Here is an 18,185-nt window from a genome sequence, read left to right as displayed (position 1 = left end):
TCTCTCAACTTTGTATTCCACCTGCCAGATAGAACGCTTTGCACTTAGTGGCCCTTAAAACGCTTCTTTGATGACACAAACCAATTAATTAAATGGGCAGTGACTTACATACATCTCATTAGTTCACATTAAATTCAAATTAGTTCATTTTCGCAGTTAAAACTGACCCAGGTCCATATGGGCGATAGAAATCATGACAGGACTAACTAGGTTATTTAGAGTACTCAGCAGGCAGAGGAAAATAAAGCTCCTCTCTCACAAAGCTTTTCTGCACTAAGGCATTTTAGTAAACACTGAATGAGCACCTACTCGTTTAGTAAACACTGAAAGTGCCAGCACTGTGTCAGGAAACGGGACGGCAGAAGACACAGCCCCAGCCCTGAACAGACATGGAAACGGCCACACTGCCATATATCCTGGGAAATACCAACAATGAAAGCAGAACAGAGGTGCTACTGGAGGACTGAGGACAGCTACCTAAATCTGCCCAGGTAAAGAGCACAAGGCTTCAGAACAGGTGACATCTGAACCGCATCTTCAATTTCAAGCTTACTCCTCATTTTAGGGGTAACCAAAACACCTCCCCAAACACACAAGCACATGCCTTTCTTTCCTCTGTCCTTCCTCCTTTTTTTCTTTCTGCAACTGTTCCCTGAAATACTAGACTTCTCACAGCATGAACCACACTGACAAGATATTCAGTAATATTCAATTTTCATGATTACTAATCCATAATGAAGGGACTAGAGTTCATTGTTCACCTCGAGAAAAAAATGTTTAAGGTCAACGCATTGAATAACTAAAGTTAATAGATAACTAGTGATGATTATTAGCGTTCACTCAGCTCAACTGTCCCCCAAATTGCATTTCTATATCAACAAAGGAGGAGAAAACAGCACGAGGAAAAGGGATGGGGGCAGGGGTGATGGGCAGTGTGTTGGGGATGGGGACGAGGGGTTCTTGGAGCCAAGGAAGAAAGACCTAGAATAGAGATGTGCCCTGGCACCACCTCCCAGCCAGTCACTCACCCACCCACAGGGTCACTCCGCACACAGCAAGCTGGCACGGTCATCAGGCGGCATGTGGCTTAGCGGAAAGAATGCAAGCTCTGACTTAACCCTACCTCCGTCACTTACACTGTAAAAGGGACTCCGGGATCTGCCTTACAGAGTTGTTCCCAGTTCTTGTGCACCACAGGTGACACAATAAAGATTAGCAGTTTTGTTCTTTACACAGTCTTCACCATCCCAGAGGCCTGCGCAAAGAGCAGCTATCCTCCTTCATCACCACCATCACCATCGTCACCAAGGCTGTGTCCAAGTCATTTGCCTCCCTGGGCTTGAATTTCCATATCTATGAAACCAGCTCTCACGGTACATAAGGACCAGACATTCTCAGGACCAGCCCGGCTGAACGTGGGGCCCTGGTAAAGAGTCATGGAATTGACTCAGCTGAGGAAACAAACAAGACTTTTACATGAAAATCAGATCCTTGTCTCATTTTGGGGACAGAATATTGGGGACAGAAAATGTGTCCACTCACCTCTGCCCTGCCCTGGGAGGCCCCTGAGGAGGGCGGGACTGGCCGTCTCTCCAGCCTCGACCATCTCAAGCTGGCAGGACCTGACCCCGCCAGGGCACACAACCTCGCTCCCGCAAAGGCTTGACTTGTGCTGGTTTATTATTTCTGCACCGCCCACTAAAAGCCCTTGGATCAGGTGTGAGTCATTCTTTTTTTAACCCCCCTGGCATGAGCAGCGCAAGACGGAGGAATGTCTCGATTAGCTCAAGCTGTTCCCAGACGAACGAGCCACGCCATGGAGTTTATTTGTGTGGTCTCTTCTGAATGGTGTTCAGTGGTGACCCCCTGCTGCCCGCTCAGCACTGAATGAAGGTCGGGTGTCCCCGTGCGGGCCTTCCCCGGGAAGCTCAGATGTAGGAAGGCACCCAACACTGGCCTGACCACAGATGCCCCAAGCAAACCACTGACCAGATTAGATCAGCAAGCTCCGTTGCTCCCTGCCCTTCCCCCACTACCACCTTGAGAGGTGACAGGGAACACTCAGCAGACACAACCAAGAAACACTGGATTAGGAGGCAGGAAGCTTCGGCAGGGATCAGCTGTGTGGTCAACGGTGGGTGGGTCTCAGCTGGCCAGTCGAGGGGACTCCATCAGGTGGCCTGTAATAAATCCTGGCACTAACATCTACGGGATCCTTGTGCCATTCTTTACCCTCCCTCAGCCTGCACCTCGCGTTCCCCTCCTCCCCCCCTCCCACCCTTGTGTTTCTTCTACCTTCCCCAACCGTCACTACTTTTTTAATCTGTCCCTCCTTCTTTATGCTCCCTGGTCCTCTGTTGTCCTGCCTCCACTCAGGGAACTTAAATGAAAAAACGATACATTATTTCCATAGACTGCCCTGTGCCACCCTACCTCTCTCAAACCTCATCTTCCCTGGAAGATTCGGTCCTTTGTTAGAGCCATAAGGATCTGGAGAATGGACCGTAAGAGGGGCTCAAGGTCAGAAGGGCAGCCAACTGGGGCTCCGGGCACCATTAAGGACACAGGGAACAGACAGAGATTAGAGCGGGCCTTCCCTCCTCCCAAGACGCCACTGCGACCATCCTCACACATCCAGGCATCTTTCAGAGCATGTCAGCCACGGAGAGAAAAGAGGCGCCTCTAGTTTGATCTGACCTCCAACATTTCCGCAAAGGTCTCAGAACACGGCCCAAACAACAGGGCAAGGAAATATAGCAACAGACATGGGTCAATTCACTCAACAAACATCAGTTATGGTTATTGTTTTAAATGGATCATAAAATTAAATAGCATATGCCCTGTTTTTACTGAAACTACTTTTTTGGGGGAGGAGGGCCCTTTTCTGAAATAAATTTAATCCTCAAGCAAGGAACCCTGGGTAAGCCAACAGTAATGGCCTAATGGCTTTCTCCCCCACTCACTGGAAAGCCTGCAGTCAGGCAGCTCTGGGTTCAAATGCCACCTCAGCTACTTATCAGCTGTGACACCGTAGGCCAGGAACTGAGCCTGTCTGTGCCTGTTTCCTTGTCTGTAAACTAGGAAGACTAAACTACCTAGCACACACCAGACTGCTCAGACTATAAATTGACTCGTGAATATTTTCTTCATCATCATTATATGAATGTGTATTGAGACTTCAACCTGTCAGACAGTCATCTAAGCGCTTTACTTAACACAACTCTAAGAGGCAGCGACTGTGGTGCCCTTCATTGTACAGATGGACAGAGGAGTCGCGTAACTAGCCCCAGGTCACACAGCTGAGCAGCAGATGCCAGGTTCACCCCTACACCATTCAATATCTGATGTCAGGCCCAGGGGCCAGCAAAAAGCAAACTGTGCCGCAACGCACTCACTAGGATTATTATAATAATGCTGGCTTTATTTTTGTTAGAGCCATTGCTCAGAACGGTGATTTTATTTTGCCTTTGCATTAAATGTCAGTCCTACGGGCACTGAGCCCAGTGTAATAGCTTATCTTTCTGCCTGCTATCCACTCTCCTCACACTGGAGAGAATGCCAGGCTGAGAACCTACCGACACACAGCTTTATGGGTCAAGTTGCGTTCTCTGGGCCAAAGAGGCTGGGGGTATATCTCCATTCCAGAATGGTTGGCAAATCTCTCTGTGGCCGGGGCCAACTGCAGAATGACAGCCACCACCTGTCCCTCTTGACTGGGGAACGGTGGGGGCAGAGGACCGTGCTACAGAGACAGCAAAGCTCCTCAGCCTGAAATCCATATGCCCACCTCCAACCATTCCAAGTGGCCTCCAGGCCAGGCAGAGACTGCCATCCCCAGCCTGTCACTCCAGCCCCATACCCTAAGCGTTCACTGGGGCTGAAGTCCAACGTGCTCACATCTAGCTGCCCAGCCCCAGAGCGGGAGACCGGTGCTCGCAGCTGGCACCTGGCAGCACCCAGCGTTTTCACTGGTGGGAGTGAGCTGTTTGACTTTGTTCAATTGAAAGCTGCCCTCGCCAGATCCCGGGCAAGCAGAGGTGGGAAGCAGGGTGCAAGGAGGACCCTGCCTGTCCTGATGCTGAAGACTCCTGCAGCTCCACCCTGGATGGGCTCTGCCAGCCAAGTCACTCTGGCAGCTGAGCAGTGGCCTTCAGTCCCCCTGGGTTCCAGGAGCTTGCCTTCAGGATGAATCCAGCACCCTGGGCTCGAAGGGGGTGGCTGGCCCTTCCTCTGTACCTTCACAGCAGCCACCCGCAGATATTACTCAGTCCAGCAATGTCAACGTCAGCGTCCCAACCATGGGATTTTAGACAAAAGGTCATAGAAGAAAATAGATTCAACTGGCCGAGAACACAGGCTTAGAAGCACTACAGCTCTGGGTGTGAATCACTCATCTATTCTGAAGCCATAAGACCTGGGCAAGTTGCACAACTTCTGTGAGCCTGTTTTCTCATCTGTGCAATGGACACAAAAACCAGGTGAGCTAGAATCCCAAACCTGGAGACCCTCAGGGATACAGGACTGAAACAAACTGGGCCCAAAATTCCAACCCCTAGGACTTGCTCAAAAGCGAGGGTACACGAAGGCCATGTGTGGAGTCAGGAGAGCAGATACCCTTGGGAGGGGCAAGGAGGCACTGAGAGTCTGGGGCCCCGGAAATGCCCTATTTCTGGCTATGGGAGCTGGTTAGATAGGTGGACTCCCTCCGAAAAAAACATCAAGCTGCACACTTATGCTTTCTGTACTTTGCTCGTTATATAATATGCTATCTTTCAATTTTAAAAATTTACTAGAAAAACCAATCAAAAATGCTTCCTCATGGGACACATAAACTGGTCTGTCTTTAGCTCCAAGTGAGAACTGTGGATCTAAAAGCAGCGGTCATCTTCCCACGTGAGCCCCCTTTACCCAAGGGGTGTATGTAGAAGGGCACCCCATATGGCACAGTCATATTTTCAGACCCCTAGTGGACTCAGACATCACCCTATCCAGTAATGCCAACACATTCTAACTGACTTTCATAAATATTTACCGAGAAGCTACTGTGTATAAGGCATAGATCTACCATGTTTCCCGAAAATAAGCCCTAGCTGGACAATCAGCTCTAATATGTCTTTTGCAGCAAAAATTAATACTTACAGTAAAATAAGACTGGGTCTTATATGAGATTTGGTATAATGTAATGTAATGTAATGTAATATAATACCAGGTCTTATATTAAGCTTTGCTCCAAAAGACCCATTAGAGCTGATGATCCGGCTAGGTCTTATTTTTGGGAAAACACGGCACACATGAATAAAACTAAGAATGTCCCCATCTTTAAAAAATGTAAATAAAGCTTATTTTGTGGGCCTGAAGGGAACAGTGCCCTTTATGGAGGCCCTGCTATTATAACAATGGTGTCTAGGTGGTGCCTTTATTCATCTGAGCACTGCTGAAGGTTCAGACTTGTGCCGCTGATCCCTGAGGCCTTCCCACACCCCAGACCTCCAGTGCAAACCACCCAGTCCGTGCGCCAAACAGAGGCCTAAAGCCTTCTCTAAGATTTTTTTTTTTCCTCTAAGATTTTTTGAGGAAACTAACACAGCTGGGGACAAATTATCTGGGTCCGAATTTCAGCGCTGTGTGACTTTGGGTGTCTGAACCTCTCTGTGCCTCAGTTTCCACTTTCACATGGGAGAAATGATTCTCCCTCAGGGTTCTGTGAGGCTTCAATAAGACAATTCAGTAAAATGTTTGGAATAGTGCTCGGCGTAGCGTAAGCACTCAAGGCACTTGGGCTGCTACCGTTTCCATGGTTTCTGAAAATTCCTGGTGATCTTACTGCCCCTCTCTCTATGTCCTTTCACGAAATTTACCCCAGTCTTCATTTTCCACAAAGCATCCACTTGTGGTCTCCTCTGGTCATTTATCTTCTCATCCCTCTCAGAAAGAGAGAGACTAACAGAGAGAAAGTTGGGTAGAAAGATAGAGGGATGAGAAAGATAGAAGAAACGGGAGGAAGAAAGCTTACTTTCCTTGTGCAGCCGTTTTGTGGCTTTGGCTCCTGCCCAGATTTACGCTGTCCAATATGGCAGCCATAAGCCACATGTGGCTCCTGAACACTTGAAACGTGGCTCGTCTGAATTGAGTTGTGTTATAAATGGATAGTATACACCAGATTTCACAGACTTAGTATAAAAAAAAGAATGTAATAGACCTCAATAGTTTTTAAAATATATTTTAGTTATACTGACCTAAATACAACATATTATTAAAAATGAATGTCACCTATTTCTTTTTACTCTTCTTTGAATGTGGCTACTAGGACATTTAAAATTACATATGTGGCCTGTATCATATATAGTCGGAAGCGCTGGTATAGCTTATCAAGGTATTTTCCTACACAAAGGCAGTCTCGCCTTCAAAGGAATTTCATCCCAGTTCTTAAGATAAATGTTTCATCTTGATACATAAATACATTTTAGACAAAATTCCATGGATGTGAAAACTGGGAGTGATGAAGTGACTTGCCTCAGGACATGTGTTAGAGCCAGAATCTGACTCCATGTCTAACGAGATGCCAGGCTGAGTTCTTCCTGATACGGGACACTCCCTCACCCATATCTCTAAATCTGCTCCTTAGAAAAATGGCCTCTTTGTGCCATTACCCCAGGAAAGAATGAAAAACTCACAGTTATTTGCCACTGGGATTACCAATGGGTGGCTGTATTTTAAAGGATAGAACTGATACCTCGAGGGGAGACATGGCTTAAACAAGGTGTGGGTGACCTTTTACAGAGATAAAATCAGGATGCGTAATATTGCGGTGCCTTTAATACCTGGCCCTACGTGACATTTCCAGTCTTAGCTCCTTCTTATGCAGAGCAGTCAAGGAACCCGAATACGTCAGGGGTCTGATTGCTACAGGACAGGTCACCAGGGGTCAAGTGCACTGTGCTTCATATGAACTAAGGAGGATTCTTCCCAATACCCTATAAGACATGGATTCTTTATGCCCATTTTACAGATGAGGAAACCAACTCCCAGGAAGGCTAGTGATTTGCCCCGTCACCCAGTAGTAAGTGGCCTCGGGCGTTGGCTCCTGTAGTCCCCTGGGCTAAACTGCCCTTCACACCAGCAAGGTCTGGCTCAAATCACCTTTTCCATAAGTACTGCTCTCTCTTTACATGAAACCATTCCTTCCTTTGGTCACCCATGAACTTTAAACACCATCTCTCCATACTCAGCACAAAATGTTAAAATGTGTTGCTTGCGGGTCTATTATCTCCACCATCAGTCAAAACCTCTTCATAAGAGAAGTTATGACTTATCCATATATGTACCTTTGATTCCTGGCACAGTATCAGGCAAAATAGGAATTACTCAAAAAACATCTGTTGATTGAATGAAATAATCAACCAACCAACCCATCGTGACACCCTGTTTTTGGTTGAATACCTTTTCCCAACCAGCTTCCCAGTTCTACAACCCTATGTGCCTCCTCACAGGTGGTTTCTCCACCAATCTGTTTGCGTGGAGACAGGCCAAATGCATCGCTTTCGACGGAGGCTTGGTAACACCACTTGTCACCTCTCCACTTTTATTAATTGCTGTGTTAATCAAGCACTCCAAACTGCACCCACCCATGGTAAATAACATGAAAGCATTTCTGGGCGGCCAAAAAAAAACAGGTTTAAGCTGAAGCAAAAGACAACATCTCACTGCCTTTTGGACCATGCACAGCTGCCATACTCTTCAGGATATTTGGGTCTAAGTCAGATCCAATGGGAGAATAGTCTTGACCAAAATCTCAGCCGTCCACAGCTTCTACACAGCAGAGAGGTATCAGAGTGAACTTGGACGTACTTGCTCATTGGACCCTCTCACAATCCTATGAGACTGCTGCTCTTATGACAGCTTTCAGATAAGGAAACTGAGGCTCAAGGGGAAAATACATTATAATGTTGCCCAGGGTCACTGAGCTAGGGAAGGGGGATAGGGAGATAGGGAGGGAGGGAGAGAGAGAGAGGGAAAGGGAGAAAGGAGGGCGAGGGCGAGGGAGAGGGCGAGGGCGAGGGCGAGGGAGAGGGAGAGAGACAGAGGAAAGAAAACGCTAAGACTGAGACCTGTCCCTTCACACTGCCCAAGTCCCACCTAGTCCTACCACCACGACCTGCAGATCACACTCTTATCTCTCACTCATGGCGTGGCTCACCTTCCCAGACATACTCTGGTCACTTCTGTGAAGCAATGAGAAAGTTGTACCAAACCTCGCAGACATAACAGGTGGAGATGCTGTCATCTGAACTGTCAGCTAGGTCTTGCTTTCAAATTCTGGAAAAAATTTTCACAAGAACATTTTTGGTTTCCCTCTGCTTCTCTTACGTATGACATAGGTTTGGACGCAACTATATCCCGCTCACTCACACATGCCAGCTAAGCCCCATTTTGTGGGCAGTAAACTCACAAGCCAAGGGACCGAAGAAAGAGGGAAAGATTTATTTTATATGTTAATGCATGTTCCAGGCTTCTGATTGCAAAGACTAAATATTATCCTCCAAATCGTCCCCTTCTACTTCATAAGCAGCATTTTTCTTTCCACATTCAATAAAGATGCCACAGGGACCGCCAGGCCCACTCGCAGTGACATTCCCTGACAGGCTCCCATATGGAGAGTCTAACGTTCCAGATGCCTTCTCATGTACCGGGTTTCCAGCAGCATAGTGACGAGGTCCCCTGGGGCTAGAAAATGAGTTCCATGCACAAGACACGTTGCACGCCTTACTGTCCAGCTTAACAAGCAAAACAGCTCCAAGCTTGCAGCAGACCCAGGAGCCCCCAGAGGTCCCCGTGCTACGTTGCCAGGTGCAGTCACCTCTGGCTCCCGAATAAGCAGGTGTAGAACTAAAAGGGAAGGGAAGGATCTGCGTGGGAAGACTGCTCTGAGACTCACCACCCGACAGGAACTGAGAAACGGAAGGCAGAACAATGAGGATTATTATCAAGCTTCTCAAATGTGGGGAGGAAACTGACCCCTTTCTAAGGGGAAGGGGAAGCTGGTTAAAAAGCAGAGGTCTCATTGTACTAAAATGTATTTCAATTGCAAAAGATCACGGCAAAAAAAATTACGACAATGTTCTTCTGTTTGTTTGTTTTCAGTTTATCACCAAAATATAAACCCCCAATTGAAAAAGTTTTGTGGCATTCTCATACAGAATACAGACCCAGAGATCCCGCCTTGAGAAAGACCCATCTACAGAGTCTGTTTCACGAAGGTTAAGCTTGAGGGTTCGGAAAACCCGTTTACAAGGAGCAGTTATGCAATGAAAGAACAAACCTAAAGTGGGTGACCCTTTCCTGTGTATGAACATGTCAACACTGACCTCTGGGGCTTATTCTCCAGGACACAAGGCTGGTGCTACCAAAGCCCCCAGAACAGTAACCGGGATGGACAGAGGTCGTGGAGAAAAGTCTCCCACATTTGTCGAGGAAGTGCTAACACCCTTTCCACTCCAGCAGACTCACCTCTGTCCTTCTGTTTCATAAAAAAGGACAGTTACCTAATGTAAATGAAATGGCTCTGTTTAAAGCCAGTCTAACTTGTATCCAGATCTTGCCAAGCGGCTGCCACTTCTGCCACCAGCAATTACAAAGGGGTAGGTGAAGCTCAGGCCAGCCAGGGGACCTCCCAGCAGGGGGTGCTGTTAAAGCTTAGGGAAAACACCAGTGATGACATTCATCCAGGAAAGCTAGGGCCCTCTCATCACTGCAACCAGAACAGCAAGGCTGAACTTTGTCCTATAAAATAACTAAAGATGGTAAGTAATGCGCGTGGCAAATAAAAGTTCCACAGATCCCACAGAGCAATAAAATGCACTTAATTACCTCAGTAAGCATTTCTAGTGAACTCCTGAGATTCGATCTTGCAACGACAGGTGCACATTCCCTGCTCACGAAACTGAGCAGAAATTTTCATTTTCTTCCTTTGTTCTTCTACTTTCTTTGCTAGGATTACCTTGAACTTCAAAAGCCCCGAATTATGGAGATTTTATCAGACTGATCGAGCACTCTTTTAATTTATCGCTCCATAATCCAATTTTCCTCACACTGGACCACAAATCACCCTGGCCTCTTCACAAATCCACAGGGGCCATGAGGCATGGCACACAAGCTGGATGAATTATGTTGAAAATGCAAAAATCTCGTCACTTTGAGCTCCAGTTTCCGAATCATTAACACAAGAAGGTTGGGTCAGAACATCTCTAAATATCTCCTCGGCCACCAGCAATGGAGGAGCCTATGCAGTGGGAAGTGGCTGTTATTTTAATGTTTCGGCCTCAACAGCTTCAGACTCTTTCCATGTTAGATGATGGAAGGGGCCATGCATAACCTTCCAGGGTAGGCTGTGGCGAGGGAACTGCCACTCTGGAGCCAGGCCCATGCTTGACTTGGCTACCCAGTTGCAACTGCCCTGTGAGGTAGGTTTTATTATCTCCATTGTAGAGCTGAGAAAATTAAAATTCATTGACAGCAAATAACTCTTCCACGATCACAGAGAGTGTAAGCAACAGAGACCCAGAATCAACACTTTCGCAATCCCTCCCATCACTGTCACCCTGGCCCAACTCACCCTCATCTCCTGCCTGAATTAAAGTAAGCCCCTCCTCCATGACCTCCAGCTTCCATCTTTGCTCCTGGTGGGCAATCCTCAACACAAAAGTGGCCCAAGTGACCCTGATAAATGAGTGGGCTCATGCCACTCCTCCAATGGTCCCCAGGCCCCCAGACCCTGAACAACTGGCCCTCCACTGCCCTCTACTACTTTCCTCCATGCTCCCTCCCTTCTAGTTACTGGGCCTCCTTGTGGTCTCTCAATTAGCAGCTGAGAAATGGCCTCAGAACCTTTGCACTGACCTCAGCCTCAGCTCTTTCCCTGGATACCCCAATGGCTCATTCCTTCACCTTTTCAGGTGTTAGCTCAAATCACCTCTGAGAATCCCTCCCTGAGCACCTTAAACCTGCAGAGCGCACACACACACACACACCCCACTCTCCCACTTGTGCTTTTTTGGTCTCCATGGTACTTGTGAGAAAGTAGCATGGAGAATGATGTACGTGTGATGCCATAAAGATTCAGTATGTTTTAGTTCTTTTGTTTGTTAGTCTGACTCCCTCAACTAGAATAGAAGCTCCCTGAAGACAGGGACTTCTATCACTCAGTTTACTAACAGACCCCCTGCACTTCCAGCAGAGCCCTGCATATAGTCGCGCTCATTAAATACTTGTATGATAAATCAAAAGAAAAAAAATGAAGATCTGAACGCAGGTCCGCCAGAAGGTAATCTCTACTCACCATACCAGCTCACTCACCCTCACCTAGAGGGTAAGCTCCCTGAGGGCAGGAACTGAGCCAACACAACAGGCCTCGGTCAGCACTGCTTTCCTCCATTTCCTTGTCATTTTGGAGCCATCCCACCAGGCTGCTGGGGACACATTACTTGAAAGCACGTGTATATTTGCAAAGATCATCATCCCGGGTTACTATACGGAGGACCTCTTTCCTCGAATGGCATTAAAGAGTGTGGTCTTCAAACACAGCTACGGTATGCGATGAGTCAGCCCCAGAAAAAGTGGCAACTTATCCAACCCCACTTTTTTTTTTTTTTTGAGGCTCTAACCCTGTGCCAGTCCAAGCGAAGGGCCCAACACGGGAACTTGCCACATCCGAGCAACTGTTGAGTTTGGCTGCAATGTCACGACTAAGCAAGGAATAAATCAGTGGGAGGCCAGGCCAGGCCATATGGGGGAGGCCCTGAAAGGCTAGATGCCACTGTCCCACAGAGCTGCCAGATTCTCGAGGTTACCACTTACACTGCTGAGGGCTGGCTCCCAGCCTTGAATCTGCCTGCCCAGGATAAGGAGGCCTCCCACCTCCCGCAAATCACTGTCTTACTGGAATTTACACACGGACTCCAAAAGCCAAGCCTTGTCTCCAAGGGACAATGACAGGAGCACCTCTAGGTTTCCTGACTGCTCAGATCAGCCTTCTTCTTGTTCCCTGAAGCCCAAGTTCCCTGCAGCTTCTAAGGTGCCTGCCAAGCATAAAGACAGTCACTCTGAGCCTGTGATGGCAGCAACAGCACCCACACTGCTGAGGCTTTCCACAAAAAAATAGTTTTGTTATTAAAGGGGCACCAAGAACCTGGGGGAAATAAGAATCAGCATGTGTGTGAATACTGAGCTAGGCAGTTTCCAAATGATAATCCCTTTCATTGTAACGCTCTGACTAAACATTAGTATCCCCATTTTACCCATTACAAACTGAGTCTCAGGTGATGGGAAGTAATCCATTCAAGCTGGAAAGTGACCTAGTTTGTGTTCAAGCCCAGTTTGGTATGACACAAGTAAGAAGTGTCTCTGTTTCACAAGCAACACTGTCTTTCATGGAACCAAGCAGAATCGATCCCTTTTTATGTTGCTGAAAACAGAATTAAATTGCTACTAATCCACTTTATCGCTAGCCGTTATCCTAGGTGACCAGATAGAGGTAGGTGAACCCCAGCCTCTGAGAAGTGAGCCCAGGAGCCCGGTGGAAGCCAGAGACCCTTCCGTTAGATGGCCAAATGACACAGTGGAGCTAATAGGACCTGAACTCCTAAGCTCCGAGTTTAAATCAACCTTCTCTAAGCCTCGGTCTTGCTCATCTGTGAAATGGGAATGTTTATCCTACCTTGCCATCACTTGGTTGCAGTAAGGACAGAGCAATGCAAGTCCTCTTCATGTGCTTTGCAACCTGTGAAAGGCTGTGAAAACAAAGTTATTATGATGAAATCTACCGAGTAATGCCCACTAAGTGGTGAGCTTTAGGCGTAAGTAACTCAGCTCCTCTCCAGGAGTCACTGTGGTCTCACCTGGGCTACAACTTCCTATGAATATCCTGCTCCAGCCCAAGTCTCTCCAGATCATAAAAGCCATGAATGCAGCCTTTATAATGACTATTCTGGAGGTGCCAGACCCAGAAAAGGTGGACGTGAATTACAAACTGCCCCTATACACACACCAGCATCTCAGGTAAGGAAGTGGCCAAGTTGAGTGGCAGGCCAGTCCCTCTCCTCGGATCCACTGCAAACTGGCTCAGGGCAGCCTTGGTCCCTGGTGCTCAGTGGGACACTGTGGGCCCAATACATTCCTACTTCCTGCTTCCCTTCGGCTCAGAGCTCGGTCACCACCCTTAGGTGACCCCTCTCACAATGCTCCTGGAAACGTGAGTGACCAGGGCCACTTGTATAAAAAGAAGTTGGCAGGAACCCTAGTTTTAGCTTAAACTGTTTTTATTCCAATATTATTCAAGCATTAATATGTAAAACATTAAAATAAAAAACAAAAAATTATATATATATATATATATATATATATATATATATTTCAGTAACATATTTATTGAGAGCTAAGTGCCGCAGGACACAGGGATGAGAATAACAGAAAGACACCCCCTGCCCTCATGAAGCCTCTAGTCCAGGAATGAACCAAAGAAAGAAATACACCAAAATATCCCAAAGAAGCCATCGAAATCAACTGGGAGAATTGCCTCAAAGACCTTTAGAAATACAGAAAGTAAGGTTTGACCTGACCTTAGCAAGGTGTTGAGAGAAGGCTAAAGAAGAATTCCAGGCAAAGAGAAGAGCCTATGAGCATCAAATGCTCATCACATGCTCAGGACGTGTGGCTCTAAAACCATCTTGAGAGCAAAACAAACTTACAAGGTACCTTTGCAGTTCAACACCAATACAAGTTTAACTTCATGTGAACCTAAGTCAGTGCTGAACCTAAGCCACCATGTTCCCGACTGAGTATGATTCGCTCTGCTCAGGTCGGCAGGGTTCTTTTGAGGTTGGTGTCCCCAGCCCTATACCTTCTTGCTGTTGGAAACGCCAATGCCCTCTTCAAACAAGGAGTGCCCTCTGTCCCTTCTTTATTAGCTTTCCTCAATTGAAGAGGAAAGTCGTTGGTGCCAAAGCAATGACTCCTTGGTGCCAATCCAGGGCCCGTATTCAGTGGTAAGTTGTCAGGCAGATGACCCAAAAGTTACCATGTTTCCCTGAAAATAAGACCTAGCCGGACAATCAGCTTATAAGACCGGGTCTTATATTCATTTTTGCTCCAAAAGATGCATTAGAGCTGATTGTCTAGTTAGGTCTTATTTTCGGGGAAACATGGCAGTTATATTAATTTGACATGATAACAAAATTTTAACTAAAAACTTTTAAATGAAAAAATATTCAGTTTTTTAAAAAGTCTCAAAGAACACAGGCAAGCCCACGAAGGAACGCTGTTTGAGAAATAAACTCCTAGAGACTGAGTTGCCTTCTTCCTCCCACTTTGTCAATATCTTCTATAATCTCCACACACAAAAAATTCCCTCCCTGCTGCATTTTCAACTGCCTCTCCATTTTCCTTCTAAGCTAAGAAACGATGTGTGTATGGTGGATACATGTAATAACAATGCTTATGATGCACTCATATCACAGATGGGGGTGAGGAAGAAGATGACACTGAGCCCTTCCTACCTAGAAAGCACTGCCACAAATATAACCTCACACATTACAGAAGTCTGGCAAAGTATTGCATGCATTTTAGAGACGAGAAAACGAATGGTTGTTTTCAGAGCTTATTCAGTGGCACCCTTAGTCAAGTGCCCAATTTAAATCGAGGTCTGCCTAACCCAAAAGCTTAGGTTTCCAGCACCGTACCTCATTCCCCCAAAGAAAACCCTGTACTTTGAAGCAGACTTTGTACATAACAGGTGGTATCTGCCTCTAAAATTCTAACCCAGCTCCCTCCAGAAGCTCCATGGTTCTCCTTTTAATTGCATGAGCTTTCCCTCAAGCCTCCTCATTCAATATAAATGAAAAAGATTCTCATTCAATTGTATCATCTTGCCATTTTAATTGTCAGTTTGCAAGTGTAACTGTCTGACAATTTTCCTGGAAGAAGTCCAGGAATTTCACTCCCTCCTGGGCCAGGCAGACTTTTGTGCACGGACCAGCATGCCTCAGAACCATTTGTGACATCTTTTTCAATGGCAAAAAAGAAAACACACCTTCTGGAGTCCATCCACTCACAAGTGTGAGATTTTAGAGCTCAAATAAAACATATTTGGAAACTCTACAAAATGATTTTCTTAAATAAACTCTTTTTTTTTTTTTTTGGTCCCCTCTGAAGTCCAGGCAGAGGAGAAAGTCAGACTCTCATCAAATACGGCCTCTGTTCGATCAACTCATGTCAACACCATTTACTGAGAACATTCGACATGGGGAGGTGAGCTCTGGGCCTTGGTGTTTGTTGGGGGTCCTGCAGGGGCTCAGCGGTGGGGCGGGGGGGGGGGGGGAGGGACTCCACCAATGCTCACAGAGGCATCTACATAAAATGCCAGTGGAACGGACAAGCTCAAGCTGCGGGCTGAGTCAACTGCTCAAGAACTGCATTTTGACTGAAGAGTGCTCTCCAGTGACCAGATAGAGAGGAGAGCCGGGAACAGAAATCCATTCATTCGTTCAATACTTACTGAGTGCTAGATGTGGAAGAGGTACAAATACAGGGGGGTGCAGAAAAACAGAGATGCCCCTGCCCCTGGTGAACCGGGCGATCTCAACTTTTCATAGTTTTATTGGTCAGAGCAACTCAGAAGTTTCACTGCCAGTGCCTTCCTCACCCAACATTTACAACTGAGCACCTACTGTGTTCCAGAAGCTATGTGAGGGACCTGTGTATGGTTTCTATCAACTCACGTCGCCTCTGCAGGTAAGCCCCTCGTTCCTCCCTTGTCTAATTCAGACTCCTCGACTGAGACTCATTTCAGAGTTACCTTTCTAGGATGTATCTCGGGCTCTCTCAAATACCTATGATATTTCCAGTATCTCCACCACTGACCTCACCTCACTGTTTTATAAGGATCAGAACAGAAATCTGTCTCCTGGCCAGGCTATCACTTCCATAAAGACACGAATGAAGCCGCTAATCCTCTTTTACAGACTTATACTTTTTTGTGCTTGGACATCTTTAGAGCACCTATTATGTGCAAAGCGTCATTCTATGTGCTAGCGATACAAAAACAAATGGCGAAGATATCAATCTAACAGAAGAGACAGGTACAGGGAGTAAAGTAAGCCTTTGATGTTATTGCAAGGTGTTCGCAAGGAACCTACCCTCTCTGGCTTGCTTAATTTAACCGGCAAATGGAATTGACATTAGCATCTATTTCTCTCTCTTAAGGTGATGATGACAATTGCATGAGATCATGCCTATAAAATGCTGAGCAATCACACCCCTGGTCCTCAGTAGGTACGCCAAATACACGTTGGTTAATTCTTTTTGATAAGCATCATAAATATTGTATGTTTACCAAAGGGGGTTCGATCTCTGACACCAATGTGGCTTTAAGTCTTAAGATTCTTCTTTGGGTCCAGTGAAAGCAAAGTCATTGAATATTTAATGGGAAATTGGCATCAATGCAATTGGCGTTCATTAGAAATCAATGTTAAAACATCACATATTTTAAACTCAGAAACCTAGTCAATGCTGAACTTTGATAACACAATCTAAAAATGGCTTTAAAATGGCCACCCCCTCCATGAGTTTTTCTCTGACCACTCACCCGCAGACTCTCCCTCCTTAAACTTGAATCTGCAGGTTGGCTGGGACTCAGCTGATCTACCTACGGTGGGCAAACCTTCTCAAATGAAGGTTTGCAGGCTGGGGCTGGGCAGCTCTGCTCCAAGTGTCTCTCCTCCTACTCTTCCTCGCGCCAGCAGGCTCCCAGAGCACGCTGTCCTCGCGATAAAGGCAAAGAGTCAAGGGAAAAAAAGCAAAAGCAAAACACAGTCTTCTAAGGCCTAGCCTCAGAATCAGCACACCATCACTCTGATTCATCCTTCACATCAAAGTAAGTTACATGGTGGAGCCCAAGAACTGGGGCCATTAATGAAAACAGCCTATCACATTCACCACCCAGGTGCCTCATACGTATAGAGTACTCCTCAGGCACTGAATGAATGAATGAATGAATGAATGGTTGCTGAGTAAATTTCAGAGCCTTGTCAAGGCACATGACAAGTTACCAGCAGCCACTGCAAGCCCTGCATCTGGCACGACTGTAACACCCTCGTTAAATATTAGTTTGCTGCAGGTCCCTAGATTCCCCCATCTGTTAGCTGGAGAAGCAGAATTTCAAAAATGTGTACATACTCATTGCTATTGTTTCATGGATCTCGGATTCCGAAGTAATCGGTATATCCATTCACACATGGGAGCCCACGTGCACGCATGCACACATCACGTCACACCCTGCCACTAAAAGAAGGAAAACAGAACACTGTTTTGCATACATGGAGTGACAGAGGGGGTGAAACAGGAGAAGGTGAAGAGGTAACTTTGAATGAAACCCACAGTGGTTTAATTTTCATTTAACTACCTCGCTGAGACTAGTGGTTCAGCAGAAACACATTAAAGTCTGTGAACTTATGAAATGATGCATTATTGAAGCCACAGCAGGGGCAAGGACGTGGTTTGGAAGACAGAAAAGAAGACAGTCTGCAGAAGTGTCTTTTCCATTACAAGGTACCTACTCAAAAAAAAAACAAAACACAAAAAACAAAAAAAAATACACACAAAAAAAACCCAGATACCCCTTCCATGAGGGTAGATAAAATAAAATTAACCCATAGGTCTTCATCCCTCCTGCCCCAGGAAAACCTGCAGCTCCTCCCAGAGCTCAACCAAAAGAATAAGTCTTGGATTAGTCTGTTTGCCCCTCTGGTTCCCACTGACACCAGCTACAAGTCACCATTTTGTTCATTCACTCAACAAATATTTATCAAGAGCCTTCAATGTGCAAGACATAAGGAGACGGAAACCTCTGCCACCACCAGCTCACAGTCAAGAAAATTACGCAACGTATTAACCAACAGAGACGCTACAGGGAAAAAATAGAGCAGGGGGAAGAAGGCAGTGGGTGGAGTTAACAGAGTTACAAATTTAAATTGGGTGAAAATCACCAAGGTTTTCACTTTCCTAAGGGACTTAGTTCTCTGCCTTAGGTTCTCTGTGTTTCAATTTTCAAAAACTTTTCAAATCAATCCCCAAACGAAGTTGTACAAAACACCCACAACGAATCAATTATCACGCCATTCACTCTAGCAGACACA

At 46.2% G+C, this 18,185-nt stretch overlaps 1 protein-coding gene across 5 annotated transcripts in view; it reads right to left on the bottom strand.

Moving 5' to 3' along the window:
• LARGE1 (LARGE xylosyl- and glucuronyltransferase 1) overlaps window positions 1–18,185 on the bottom strand; it is a 492,234-nt gene that overhangs the window by 450,191 nt on the left and 23,858 nt on the right. For 2 of the 5 annotated variants that reach the window (XM_081059775.1, XM_081059776.1), the window contains exon 1: window positions 1,543–1,674. The exons of the other annotated variants lie outside the window; for them this stretch is intronic. The gene's annotated coding sequence lies outside the window, so the exon portion shown is untranslated. Of the gene's footprint in view, window positions 1–1,542; window positions 1,675–18,185 lie in introns of those variants that run through there. 5 annotated transcript variants of the gene reach the window in all.

Source organism: Rhinolophus hipposideros (genome assembly GCF_964194185.1).
Source record: "Rhinolophus hipposideros genome assembly, chromosome: 9".
Lineage (NCBI taxonomy): Eukaryota > Metazoa > Chordata > Mammalia > Chiroptera > Rhinolophidae > Rhinolophus > Rhinolophus hipposideros.
This window is presented reverse-complemented; position numbering and strand designations above follow the sequence as displayed.